The sequence below is a fragment of the Nelumbo lutea genome, chromosome 2 (genome assembly GCF_056320005.1).
Source record: "Nelumbo lutea isolate HS-2025 chromosome 2, American lotus-T2T, whole genome shotgun sequence".
Classification (NCBI taxonomy): domain Eukaryota; kingdom Viridiplantae; phylum Streptophyta; class Magnoliopsida; order Proteales; family Nelumbonaceae; genus Nelumbo; species Nelumbo lutea.
In genome coordinates, this window is record NC_142685.1 from 107,828,499 (window position 1) to 107,843,339 (window position 14,841).

Below are 14,841 nucleotides of genomic sequence, written 5' to 3' on the forward strand. Positions count from 1 at the left end.
CCCTGAAAGACTAATCCAACTCTTATCCATAAGTGCAGACCTGAATGATCCAAGGAATTATCAGTCAAAAAATGAATGCAAGGAATTGCCAAACATTATATCCATCTACTTGTGAAATCAATCAAAAAAAAGTTAGGCTTTGTGCAATGCATAGAGTTGAGTAGAGATTTGGTTAGGTTTCAATTGGTAAAGTTGAGTAGAGTGGCCAACCATGGGAGGAGGAGCAAATAAACATGGATGAGTATCAATCATCCATGAAGATTTTAGGGCATAGGGGGAACCATGGCTCCCCTGCCCCACTCCCCAGTCTCCGCCACTGGTCTTGGGCCGACTGTTAGCTCGAACTAACCTATCTAATTTATGCCCCTACTTTCTTGGAGAGGTCTAAAAGGGGTGACTAGGATTTTAATAGGAAACGATGGATTTAATGGGGGAGGGACATACTACAAACATTGACTATTGGAGGGTTTATCTTCTAGTAAGTGCTCCTTTTTCCTTGTTTCTTCCCAATCTGGATAGACTTTCACTGGAGGGTGGGGCTCTTTGTACCTAATATCAAAGGTATTGCCAGGTTATGGGCACACGATTTTATCATCTCTTTTTCTCTCTCCCTCTCTCTCTCTCTCTCTCTCTCTCTGCAGAAAGACACACATGTATACACATGCAGTTATTTTTTATTACTGAAATGAAAAATCAATATAGAGGAAAAGAATTATAAAAATCATAATCCCAAACTCTATGACCCTACATTGGTGGGAGCCTTGTGCACAAGGATTCCCTTCTATAATCCCAAACTCTAGCTATCTACTATGTGTTTTGGATCACCCAAACAACCAACTAGGTGGATAGTATATATGCAAACATTTTACTGGGTAACAATAAGTAATTAGGTCTCCATTTAAATTGACATGTGTGTGTAAGTCGATATGAGTATGTAACAGTTCATGAGCATATAGCCCTCCAAAAATTAGGATTTTTGGTAAACCAATGAAGTTATTCATAAAATCTTCGTCTTTCTAATCTGAAATTCTGATGTTATTGAACTACCATTCAACCATTAGTAATTTGATTTGGAGTTTAATAGTTTACAATTAACATATAATTTAGACTTTATGTATAGTAGTTATGTATACTTGATCATTGACATTCTCAAGGAGATTTTATTAGGATTTTTAGAGCCTGCTAAAAATAAGTTAGCAGGGGTTTAATACATTACAATGGTAAAACGACCAAACAGGTTAACCAAAAGGAGAAAAAAAATTAGTACAACTCTATGACAGGCATAACTACTTGATCATTGACATGCTCAAGGAGATTTTATTAGGATTTAGAGCCCGCTAAAGAAAAGTTAGCAGGGATTTAATACATTATAGTGGTAAAACAGCCAAACAGGCTTACCAAAAAGAGAAAAAAAGAATTATTACAAGTCTATGACAGATTTTGCTTGTCACAGTCCACGGGGTCAGTTATGCCCCAAACTAGCTCCTGCAGGTTTGCCCCTTCCCTAGCTAGTGCATTAGCAAGAGAGGGAGCCAATCTTGTCATCCATTTGAATGAGATATTCAACGGACTGGCTAAAACTCTTACCACTTTCTGTTGAGGACATCCAATCTATTATAGCTTTGCAAAATACACATGCGTACAGACATGTATGTGTGTGTGTTTGTAAGTTTTTTATTCCTTGGACTGAACCTATGTTCTCAACGCCTTTTTTGTATCTTGAAAAATACAAGTGGCCGATCCTTAAATGGCCAAAACCACCACCTTTTTGTTTCAACTAGCAGAAGCCTATATTACATAGATATGGCTAGGACACAACTAGACAAGGCGGTGGGTACAAAATTTACACTAAATATTCAAGTATCCGATGTGATATGGAACCTATTTATAGGTACCTGGGTATCATAGGTAGGGCAACAACCTTTATCTCTCTCTATCTCTATCTGCCTTTGTTTTTCCTATCTGTTGAACTAAAATTTGGAAGCTACTAGCCCTGGATTCTTTGTTGACGTGTTATTCTTTTTATTGGTAGTTACTTGCCATTGCTCTCTCTCTCTCTCTTTCCTAGTTTTTGATTCTTTTGTATGCTTCTCTTTCTCTTTATTCAATACATCTTCACTACCCATGAAAAGAAATAGAAGTATTTTAGAACTGAGATTAGCAGGGATTTTGTAGGTGAAAGAGGAGAAAAGGGTAATCAATTTGAATGGATATCATATTTCCATTTTCTGTTAATAGTAAAAAAGGGAATAGAGAATTGGTATCCATGGTATAGTCATCAACATTAAGATATTTTCTTCTCAATCTTTTAGATTTCAATTATCATGGTTCCAACTTCCAATAACACTTCCTCTGAGGATGTATATGCACCAAGGTGATGGAATCATTTTGCTGGAAATTGGTTATTTGTCCTTTCTTGTTTTATGTTCTTAAGATTGTTGGTGCAACTAAGGAAGAAGATGGTATTGATTAGGAGGCTGTGATAAAGGACAAAATGAGATTTATAGTTGGGTGGTTCTTTTGCATCATAAATATCCTCAAATGTACAGTCTTTTCAATAAATAATACAATCGGTAAAATTACTTTCTATCTCTCTCATCTAGAAAATATATAGATACTTTGTAGTGAAAAGTTTCAATTGTTTTTGGTTTAAACACAATAGTGCTGATAGACGCATTTACTCAAAGTTTATCGAAAGTTATAGTGTAATTATATGTCTTTATGTTGATGACATGCTCATTGTAGATATTAATATGGTTGGCATAAATGAAACTGAAAACTATTTATCCTCCGTCTTTAAAATGAAAGATTTAGGAGAAATAGATACCATATTGGGAATAAAAGTTAAAATGCATAGTTGATGTATTAAGCCAATTACATTACATTGAGAGAATACTTGAGAAATTTAAGCATTTAGGATTTAAAGAATATAACACACCATATGATTCTATTATAAATCTGGTAGAAAATTTTGGTAGAGCAATTGCACAACTTGAGTATGCTAGTATAGTAGAAAGTATAATGTATATTATGCTTTATACTAGACCTGATATTGCATTTGTAGTAAGTAAACTTAGTTAGTTTATAAGTAATTCCGGTGTAGAGCACCAAAAGGCAATTGGTAGAGTTCTTGGGTACTTTAAAAGAACCTTAGAACTTAGCTTATTCTACTGTGATTATTTACCTATTCTAGAAGGGTACACTGATGCGAGTTGGATTACCAATAATGGAGATAACAAGTCCACTTCTGGATGGATCTTTGTCCTTGGTGGGGGGTGCTATCTGTTGGGCATCCAAGAGACAAACTTGAATATCTCGCTTGACCATGGAATCTGAATTTATAGCCTTAGCGGTTGCTAGAAAAGAGGCTGAATGGATTAGGAATTTACTATTGGATATAAAACTTTAGCCTAGTTCTATGCCTCCAATTTCCCTTTACTATGATAGTGAGGTAACTTTATCGAACACCTATAGTGGTACCTACAATGGTAAGTCTAGACATATAAGTTTGAGACATGAATTTGTTAGGCAATTGATTCAAGATGGAGTCATTACTATAATTTATGTGAGGTCAAGTAAAAACTTGACTGATCATCTTACTAAATGTTTGCCTAGAGAATTGGTAAGAACAATAACAAAAGAGATGGGATTAAAACCCTTTACTTAGTCACCTGAAATGGTAAACCGATTTGAACTAAAAAAAAAAAAATCAATATTGGGTTTTATGGGTAACAACAAGTTACAATGGTGTGACTATTAGCATTGACATAGAGAAATTTCCCATCAAAACATAAACAATGTTGTCTATTACGATGAGAGGTTGAATTAAACTCTTAATGAAATTCTGAAATGTGTCTAATAATGAAACATATAGTGAATCTTCACCTATGTATGGATGTATGGGAACCAAATGTTCCTTTTTTGTTTGTAAGTAAGCCTGCAATATCACTACCAGATCAAAAGTCAGGGTCAGTTTCGGTTCTAGGAAAAGATCCATAACCACTAGTCCCAACTCCTTAGCCAACATACCCAAAAAGTGTTTTTGCTCCCAAAATATGAGCTTATGCGCCTACCTCTGCTACTGGGACTGAACTTGACTCCAACAATAGGTGATCTTAGTGCTTAAACCAAAACAACTTCTCAAACTCCGCTCTCCTAAAATTGGATATGCTTTCTCTATTTCCGTGCCCATCGCCGTTGCTCCAACTCGATTTGCCTTATAGTGATAAGGGCTTACGAGGAGGTTCAACCTTCTTTATGAAATAGCAAGCAGGGTCACTTCCGCAAGCAAAGGAAAAGACCCTTCCGGTGAGGTTTGGAGCGCAGCAGCCAATCGCTTCTAGTAACATAACGTACTGGCATTCAAGCAAGCGCAAGCATGAGGCAGCGTCACAAGGAACCCAGTGCCTGTGAGTGAGGCCAAAAAAAAAAGTCAAAACAGTAGAAGAGCCCTGCCTCGAAAAACCAAAAGCACGGAGCAAGCAAATAAGCAACAGAGTGAGGGCTGAATCAACAAGTGAGAAAATGTCTTACTCTATAGGGGCAACACCGCCAGCTAACGAACAAGCGAGAAAACTACTTATTGGACAAAGATAAGAAAGACTCGGGAGAGTCCTGGCTTGATAGTCTTTATCTGAATCTGTACCTGTACTGATCTGTATAGAAAGTAACTTTCCAGGAATTTTGTTTTAGAAAGTCTTGGGAGGAAGGAACTCCTCCACCGCATGTATATAAATACTGTAACGATCAATGGAACGAGCATCGTTTTTAGGCTTCCGAAATTTTTCATGGTACCAGAGCAAGGTTCTGTTTCATGGAGACATGATCTCTCTCTAGGTCGGTCAGCCTCATTCTCATTCGAGGTACTCCGAGCCTCAGCTCCCTGTTCTCTCTTCACACAGAGGCGTAGTTATCTCTTGGGGAGATCGCGCTGCTGCCGGTGCCACTGCTTGAGTGTTGGGGAAATGGTCGTTGATTGAACCGAAGAAGAAATGATTGTGGCCTCCATTCATTGCATTTCGAAGTCTGATCTGCTCGAAGTACAGCATCTGGACGGCCATTTACACCGGCAGTCTTTCATTTTGATCTGCATGGCTGTAGGCTTCCTGAGATAGCTTTTGACAATTGATGGTTTTACACAGTCGGTAGCTTTCAAAATCCTTGATGCCATCGAAGTTCATCGTTCTACCAGAGCTACTCCCTGATCATGCCCGGATCGTGAGTGATGGGTTATACAGATCTGTTGATATTTGTTGATATCATACAATGGATGGTAGTTGTTGCCGTGTGAGTTTGCAGGTATATGGATGTCTTCAAGGATAGCTTGATCTAGCTGTAGACCAATCCGCCTCTCTAAATCAGCTCTGCAAGCTGCAGAAGCCGACCTCATTATTGCAGTTTTCAACAGACTGGAAAGGAAGGCTATCGGTACTGAACTCTTTCTTGACTGAGTTGGTAGCAAACTTACGATTGCTTCTACAATCACTCTTTGTTTGTTCCGCAACTCTGTATCCAACGAGCTTCCTTTAATCGATTGGGGGTCTTTGACTATGACCCCCTGAAGAGAGTTATGTGTGTCGTTTATCAAGATCCTGTTGATTATGTCCTGCTTAAGGCCCTTCGACTTCACTGCAGACAGAACCCGTTGGAAGAAATCCAGACTCAGAATCGTGATTGATTTTCCCCACCAGTCTGATGGTAAAAAATTTCGGGTACTTGACGATCCCAGCGACCAAGCAGTGACTGTAGGGATGATCTCGAGTGCCCTCGTTGAAGGATCGAATGATGACGGCTTTCCTTCCGGCGTAACGCCCCTGCAAGATTATTAGTAGGGACTTCACCCTTTTTTTCTCGGTCCTTCCGCTTCACCTGGTTCTCGCTCCGCGTTGCAGGATCGGAGGAAACCAGGCAGGAGCTCGGGTTTGACTCTGAATCGGCAGGCTCGCTTGTTCTGATTTCTTCGTAAGCCTCATCCGTCTTCCTCTTTAGAATCAAACTCGACGTGTTTTAATCAGCTCAGACGAATCTTGCTGATCGGTCACCACTGCCAACGAGAGGAACGGTAAGAGCTCGAATAAGTCTACTGGCCCTCTCAGGGATGTGGCCGACGTACGACAAAGGCTCTTACTACTCAGTCAATAGTAAAGCATGAGGTGGCTGCTAATGCGGTTGTGCCTAACGAAGACAGGGCCAGACTTAACGGATTTAATGACGAGCAATGCATACTCTTATAAGTATGTTTATTGCTTATATAACCATGACTAATGAAAAACTCTTTGGTAACAACTATGTTAGACACTTTTGTATGCCCTTATCTTCAATCGAATTGATGTACTTTATGAGTTTATTGTAAATGAATAAAAGTGCATATTTGATTCATGTTCCATTAATATGTTTCTGTGTAATACCCTTAAACTGGATACTTAATGAGACTCGTGTTAGTTTAGAATGTTTACAGCTGGTGGGTCGGTCTAGGGAGACCTATCCTGACAAGGCTGACACTGTGGTGCCACCAAGTCGGTTGGGGTGGTTTGTCTCAACTACCGGGGTGAGACCCTAAGCACATACAGTGTGAGATTAATTGAATCTTTGAACTGGATCAGATTTCCAGTATTGCCTTGGACCTTGGAGATTGATGGGCAAAACTGGAAAGTTACACCCGACCCCTATACTCGATTATGATACTGCACTAGATGTCGGATTGGGCTGTCTTTGATGTACCAATCAGTGAGATCCTTAGCGGGGGTCAAAACCTGAGTATGTTGGGACAATCCGAGAATTCATCTGAGTGGGTGATCATAGTGACAGGATTAGCCCCTTTGTCGGACAAAGGTAATGATTGGGGATGCACTCTCACTGTTGGAAACCAAGATTGCTGGCAACCGATTTCAACCGTTGAGATTTGTTTTGCAATGTATATTTTATATGAGATATAAAAGTATATATATTATGGTTTCTAAAATGTTTGCAAAAAGGTTTTAATTCTCGGGATCCATATAAGTAGAGAGTGCAACACTGTTCCTTGCAGCCGAGGGAGAGGTCCTCTCTTGTCGGGCAGTGTATGATCATTAAGGGCTGAGAGGTTAAGTGTAAGACCATTGAGGATAATACCTGATGGGCTAATCTTGCATCTGCCCACAGTCCCTGGGTGTTACAAGGTGGTTTGGCCCAGGGACCACTTAGGGTAAGTGTTGGGCCCATAGAGCCCATTCGATGGGTTTCAGGGGGTGTACTGTTTTTAACAGTGTATTCGACTAGGCCTTGTAACAAAGGCTGGGCCGAAACCATGTGGCTGATGTGTAGATCAATGCTTGGGTCCCATGCCATACAAGGAAGCCCAACTGGACAGCAGTTAGGAAGGTTAAGTAAGCACATAAGCTTAATGGGCCTAAAGCCCATTTCGAACTGGGCTATTTATTTAGTTAATTAAAAGGGCGAATTTTGAGATGGATTAGCAGATAGGATAGGGTCTTAATCCTATCCACTCAGAGAGTCCAGATCTGAATGTGATTCAGATCTAGAAACCTCCTAATGGGATTAGGAGCTGATCTTTTAAGTTAACAAAAAGAAGGAGGGGGCGGCAGCCTTTAGGAGATATACATCAGATCCTCTTTAGTGCTGAAATCAAGAAGAGAGAATTCTGCACCCTGCGAATACTCTCTTGCCGCCTCCCTGTTCTTGTCGCCCTGTTTGCCAGTTCGATCTCCAGTTGTGGGAGAAGTCAAGATTGAATCTTGACATCAGTTCTTTGAGAAATGATTGAAAAGGAAGTTGTGCTCACGTACCATTCTACTGATTCTTGCGAAGGACAGAGTTCTTGGGGAAGAACACTGCTGATTCTGCTCCATCCTGCACTGCGCCATCTTCAGTGGGAGCAGTCTTTGGATCATTCCTTGGGCGTGAACACTTTCGTTGGGAGGTATTACTTCTCCGTATCAGGTATAATTCTCTCCTATTCCTTTTGGTTCAGATCTAGTTCAGTTTAAGGTTCAAGAATGATCATTGAAAATATGATTTTCTAAATAGGGAATGTGATTCCCAGTTGAAGGGAGAGAAACATTTTTGAAATTCGCCCCCTTATTCTGCAATCTTTGGGCGCCCATGGGATGGATCTCTCATCCCTTCAAACTACTCCGCTAAATGGATTGTTGACTCTGGGGCGTCACACCACATGACAGGTAATTTGAATGTGCTCGTTGACACCTATGATGTTGCACCTTGTCCTGTTAGCTTACCCAATGGTGTACACACCGAGGCCGTGAAAGAAGGCACTGTTGAACTTGGAAATAATTTTAAATTGCTGCACGTATTATATGTCTCAAAACTCAATTATAAATTATTGTCAGTAGGTCAGTTACTTCGTGACACAGATTGTATTGTGACGTTTACTAATAAGTTGTGTGTGATACAAGACCGCATCTTGAGGACTCTGATTGGTGCAGGTGAACAGCTTGATGGAGTCTACGTCTTCAAGAGTGTGGCGTCAGTTCGTGCTTACAAGACAGACGAAATTGGATCATGTGATTTATGGCATCGGAGATTGGGACACCCTTCTTATCAAACCGTTAGTTTGCTCCTTAATACCAATAATAGTAAGAACAAAACCTGTGATGTTTGTTTGAAGGCGAAGCAAAGTAGATATGTTTTTATTCAAAGCAGCAATAAAGTAACTAATTATTTTTCATTAATTCATTGTGACTTATGGAGTGCTTATAGAGTACCTACATCTTGCGGTGCTGTATATTTTTTGACAATTGTTGATGATTATTCTCGAGCGGTTTATATTTATTTGCTGGCTGAAAAAAAGTGAAGTTAGTTGAACACTCAAAAATTTGTGTCGTGATTGAACGACAATTTAATAAGAAGGTTAAGGTGGTAAGAACTGATAACGGAGTTTAAATCCTTGAAGCCATATTTTGATGAGAAAGGAATTTTATTTCAAACTTCCTGCATTGGGACACCACAACAAAATGGTCATGTGGAGAGAAAGCATCGTCACATTTTGAATGTAGACAGAGCACTCAGATTTCAAACACGTCTTCCGATTGATTTCTGGGGTGAGTGCGCTTTAATCGCAGGATACTTGATTAACCGGACACCTTCGACCCTTCTTGGTGGTAAAACACCTTACGAGATGCTATTTCGACAAAGCCCTTCTTATAAACATCTCAAAGTTTTTGGTTGCTTATGTTTCTCACATATTAGAGACCGTGACAAGTTTGCCTATAGGAGTAGGAAATGTGTCTTTGTTGGGTACCCTTTTAGGAAAAAGGGGTGAAAATTGTACGACCTTGAGTCTGGTGATTACTTTGTCTCACAAGATGTGGTGTTTAGTGAGGCCGAGTTTCCCTTTGCCACTCCAGAACATCAACCATATTTAACTAGTTCTCCCATAGTCAAAGAAAATATTGGGTTGCCTTGGGCCACTCCTCTTGACATTGTATTTGAGTCACCTCTTATAGAAGTCAGGGGGAGCGACACGATCAACGAAGGACATCCGAACATGGGTAATGATGAGGAGGTAGGCCCCCTCGATGAGACAGGGAGCCATACAAATTACAGAGATAATGAAACTCCAGCTGCTCCTCAACCCACCACGGAGTTATTAGGCCACGAACATCGAGAAAAGTGGCCCCCTAGCTATTTACAAGACTTTGTCACACACTCAGCTCGTCGTACTCCTTATCCCATAACTAATTATGTGACATATGATAATTTTTCTATGAAACACAAATATTTCTTGGCAGCTGTTACTGCAGGGCGAGAACCTACTCGTTTCTCTGAAGCAATGACTGATGTTCGGTGGCGCGAGGCTATGCACCAAGAGATACAGGCTTTGGAAGACAATGGGAAATGGACCTTGGAAGATCTCCCACCTGGAAAAAAGGCAATCGGGTGTAAATGGGTCTATAAAATCAAGTACAACTATGATGGATCCATTGAAAGGTTTAAAGCATGGTTGGTAGTCCTGGGCAACACTTAAGTTGAAGGTCTTGATTACAACGAGACCTTTTCCCCTGTGGCTAAAATGGTCACAGTTCGAACCTTCCTAGCAGTTGTTTTGGCCCAACATTGGGAATTGCATAAGATGGATGTCCACAATGCTTTTCTGCACGGTGATTTCCATGAGGAGGTCTATATGAAACCTCCTCCAGGTTTTTCGGCCTTCGGGACTAGAAAGGTATGCAAACTTCGGAAATCTTTGTATGATCTACGGCAAGCCCCCCGAAACTAGTTCTCTAAGTTAGGTGCTGCCTTGAAAACTTTTGGGTTTGAACAATCCTGTTCCGATTATTCCTTATTTACATATCGCAAGAATGAGCTTGTCTTGCACGTCCTGGTTTATGTTGATGACTTAATCATTGGTAGGAATGACCCGACATTCATCCACAAATTTAAGCAATATATGAACCGATGCTTTCACATGTAGGACTTGGGTACTCTTAAATACTTTCTAGGCATCAAAGTAACTCGCGGATCATCGGGGATATTCCTTTGCCAAAGAAAGTATGCCCTTGACATTATTGTCGAAACTGGCTTGTTAGGGTCCAAACCTATTCACTTTCTTATTACTCAGAATCATAAACTTGCCCTTGCCGACGGCAAGCTCCTGGATGACCCGGAACGGTATCGACGTCTTGTGGGCCGTTTGATTTATTTAACCACTAAACGGTCCGAGCTCAGTTATTACGTCCATGTCCTAGCTTAATTTATGCAGAGTCATTGAGTTGATCATTGGGATGCACTCTTACGTGTGGTTCGTTATTTGAAAGGACGTCCTGGTCAAGGAATATTTTTGCGCTCTGATAGTGATTTGCAATTATATGCCTACTGTGATTCCGACTGGGCGAGTTGCCCTCTCACTTGTCACTCTCTTATTAGGTATTTTATCATGTTCAGACATTTCCCCCATCTCCTGGAAAACCAAGAAACAACATACTGTCTCCCATTCCTCTATTGAGGCTGAATACCGGTTAATGGCTACTGCCAGTTGTGAGTAGACTTGTTCATGAGCCAGGCCGGGCTTTCACTTGTCACTAATGAAAATATACTAGGCTCGAGCCCGAGCCTGGCCCGACCAACAGGCCTATAACTTGGGCCCCCGGCTCTGGTAAAAAGCCTGAAGCCCGACCTAATTGAAAAAAAAAACAATTTTCCCTATTCAAATTTGAATTAAAAATTCAGATAGTATTTTTTTTTCTATTTAAATGAACAATGGGCCTACAAGATGGTATTTTTCCCTTTCTTTTATATTTTAAAACACAATTTTACAATCTTAAATCAAAAAATTTATTCAAATGGACATAATCACATAACTAATTTTAAGTTTAATATTAGGTCGGGTCGGGCTGGGCTTGGGCCGGGCTATTTTGACAAAACCTGAGCCAGGCTCGAATTTATTGCGGGTTGGGCTTTTTGGCCCGAATTTAAGCCCGCGGGCCTATAAGAATGTCCAAGCCCGTCAGGCCACCCAACCCATGAATAGGTCTAGCTGTGAGTTGAAGTGGCTAAAAGGTCTTCTATCATCTTTAGGTATCTCTCATCCTCAACCTATACGCCTGTTTTGTGACAATCAGGCTGCTCTGCACATTACCGTGAATCCTATTTTTCCATGAACGGACCAAACATATTGAAGTTGATTGTCATTTCATTCACAATGAGCTCCAAACCGACACTATTGCACCTGCCTATGTCCGTATCAGTGAACAATTTGCCGACATTTTCACCAAGGCCCTCGAACAACATCAATTTTCCTAAATTGAGCATTCACAATCTTCATGCACCACCTTGAGGAGGAGTATTAGACGATAAGAAAGACTCGCGAGAGTCTCAACTTGAAAGTCTATCCGAATTTGCACCTATACCGATATGTATAGAAAGTTTCTTTCCTTTCTAGATTAGGAAGTTTATTTTAGAAAGTATTGGAGAGCAAAAAACTCCTCCACGGGATGTATATAAATACCACAAGGATCAGTGGAATAAGCATAGGAAAGGACTGAGCGCTTAAGGCAGCTAGTGAGGACAGCTATTAGCAGCTAGTTAGTATAGCTATTCATAGTGAAGCAAGAAAGAGCTCTTCTCGAGCTGGATTGGCAAAGCAAGGGTAGCTACTAATAAGACAGAGCTAATAGTCGGTAAGGAAGAAGGTATTAGTACGGCTATTAGTACAGTTGATTAAGGAGGTCACTGATGTAAGGAAGCTATAGTGGCTAGTCTATACGGTTAGGCTAGCAGGAAAGGGAAGCAGAAAGAGACAAGCAAAGAAGTCTGTCTAACCGGATAGTCGAACAAAACAGTAAGGGAAAACTAGTAAGACAGAAAAGAAGAGGAATAAGGTCTTATTCGTAGAGTCAAGTAAGAAAGGAAAAGAAAGGTCTTTAGTTACAGTAGTCTGTCAGCCTAGTACCAGTAGTCAGAAAGCCGAAAGCCGCTCTTTTATTAACTTGGGAAGGGTATTGCCAACTATTAGCCAAGTAAGAAAGGAAAGAACAGTCTTACCGGCTGGCTAACCAGACAACTAGTCAATAGAAGAGGCCTTTGCTAGCTTGACGAAATCTTTTCCTCTTTAACATGGAGCAGTACTACTACGAATATCTAAATAAACATATATTTATATATCAAAACCTAAATCAACGAATCTAAATCCAACTTCTTATAGTCTCGAAGAAAACATGCATTTTTATTTAATAGATTAAAAAATAGTAGCGAATGCCATTGATTCGCGAGAAGATCCTCGAGCACCCTCTGTATTGAGGGCTTCCAACAAAATAAATTCCTCTAGACTTTCGTTTACAGGGATAGCAACAACTTCACCATCACACTCAAAGCCAGAGTCACATAAGAGCTTTCCTATCAGTTTCATTTTGAGAGAGGAAGTAGAAAGCCACAAGTACCGTACCCCATATTCATTCCAGAGGTACTCACATTGAACCTTTTCTTTTTAATAATAGGTAAACCAGCAAACGGAAGAGCAAGTTCAGGCGCCCGCTAGTCAGAAGCCGTTTTCCTACGTGCGCTAGCAGCATGATGAAAAACTACTGCGCGCGCTAGATCGAGCGGTTCGGCCCGCTAAGGCGCCGCAAGCGCTGCAAAGCCCGAACAGAAAGAAAGCCGGATGCAACTTGTTTGTTAATAAGCAAATTGGTAAATAAGCGCAAAGAGTACGAATCTCTTTTTGTATTGAAAGTTGAAACCTGTTCCTAGCCGCTCGGACTCTTGTAGTAGTGTGAGCCTTAAAAGTACCCGAAGTAAGGCAATCAGCACGAATTCCTTTAAAAGGATCCCTCCCTCTTAATGACTCTTCTTAGGGAGTAGGATCTGTTGCCTAGGAGCTCAGAGAACGAAGTAATATTTTCTATTTAAAGCAAAAAGAGGAGTGGAGTGGCGGTGGTGCAAGCAAGCCAAGTATAATAATTCTTCGAAGAGGCATTATGTTGACGGATTTTGGTACTGTTCTTCGGTTATATTAGCCAGAAAAAGATGGAAATGACTGTACGGAATGATCCTTGTCTACGAAGCAGAGCACCTCGACTTTGCCAAACCCTGTTGCTTTTCGAATAGCTGTCAGGGGCCTATGCTATGGGAAAGAAAAATTGGGGTTGTTGTTGGGAGGTCCAATGCTAAGCTTACCTTAGGTAAGCGTAAGTGTTTGTTATTTTCAAACATTTTATTACTTTCTTTATTTGACATAGTCCCTGTCGCTGCGCGGATGATTCTCTCCATCTCGTCCCTATTGGCTCGCTCCGCTCGCTTAACTACGTGCACTACGCTTACCATGCTCGGAGCATCCAAATCAATTTGGTTTCGAGCATGTGAGTTGATTGATCACAGTTTTATCTTCATGTGTAAAACACATTGCCCATTTAGTAATTTGGGTTGCTTTGAGAGCCCTATCGGTCAGCTATCCAAACAATCGAGTCGACTCCTTGCCCCAAAGTGCGGCTTTCTTTACTCTTTTTAGTTCAACTTAGATAGAACATAGCCGCGTCGTGACCAAGCTACCTCAATACCAGGGAAGTCGCGAAGATGTTCAAGATATCATCAACAACGACGAGAAGAGCTGTGAACCCGCGAGAAGAGGAATGGAGAAAGAAGTCGGAGTCAGTTGCACTCTGCCGAAAGCCAGAAAGTTAAAGTAAAGAGCGAAAGCGATCGAAGCCCCAACGGCGAACGAACGAACAAAGACGACAGGAGCTCAAGCGCACTAAGGAGCTCATTTCTATCCATTCCAACTGCCCAGGTAACCACAGCTTCAGCCTTCCTTTTCTCTCACTCCAAAGAGAAAAGTAGTACTAGGTGAGCTATCTCCTCCGTCGTCTTATCGACACACCTTTCTAGTCGATTAACCTTTGTCACCTTTATGAGCTAGGGTGCTGGGTGCTCTTAATGAAGCCAGGGGCTCACTCGCTCCTTGGTCTTTGGATTCAACAGCGTTTGGTTCATTTCAGTAACCCGAACGAGAGTCGATTTATTTCAGTGTAGGTCTTGTCGAGCCTGACTTCTCAGAACATTAAAATGCAGAAGTTTTGATCTGTCGTCAGCGACTGACAGATTTCCCTTATCCTTTCAGGGAGCAGTGATTACTGGACTCTTCTGTTTAGAAAAAGCATTCCCATGGGTACTCTCTACTCCGGATTATACGAAAGGTGATCCTCAGTTTATTAAGTTTAATACGGGTCAACCTTTAGGGTCGTCTTGACCCTTGTTCGCACTGTCCCCCACTTCCTCCAAGGTTACTCATCTGGAGCGGGTGAATGTGTTATTCGCGTGGGCGAATAAAAAAATTGGCCTGGAATGGCTTTTAATTCTCAACTGGAACAAAACTGCCTTTCAAAATGGCAT

The 14,841-nt window shown here is 41.0% G+C and overlaps 2 long non-coding RNA genes across 2 annotated transcripts in view; one reads left to right on the forward strand and one right to left on the reverse strand.

Annotated features, from left to right (window-relative positions):
• The window catches only part of LOC148872598 (uncharacterized), a 41,535-nt gene extending 27,857 nt beyond the window's left edge, over positions 1 to 13,678 (forward strand). Inside the window, exon 3 of the long non-coding RNA XR_016107040.1 lies at positions 12,951 to 13,678. This is a non-coding gene — a long non-coding RNA (uncharacterized LOC148872598). The remainder of the gene's footprint in view (positions 1 to 12,950) is intronic.
• On the reverse strand, positions 3,721 to 5,537 carry LOC148872599 (uncharacterized). Its single transcript, XR_016107041.1, has 3 exons — positions 5,468 to 5,537; positions 4,534 to 5,370; positions 3,721 to 4,407 (listed from the first exon to the last, which is right to left on the reverse strand). It is a non-coding gene; the product is annotated as an uncharacterized LOC148872599 (long non-coding RNA).
• Positions 13,679 to 14,841: the final 1,163 nt, after the last annotated feature.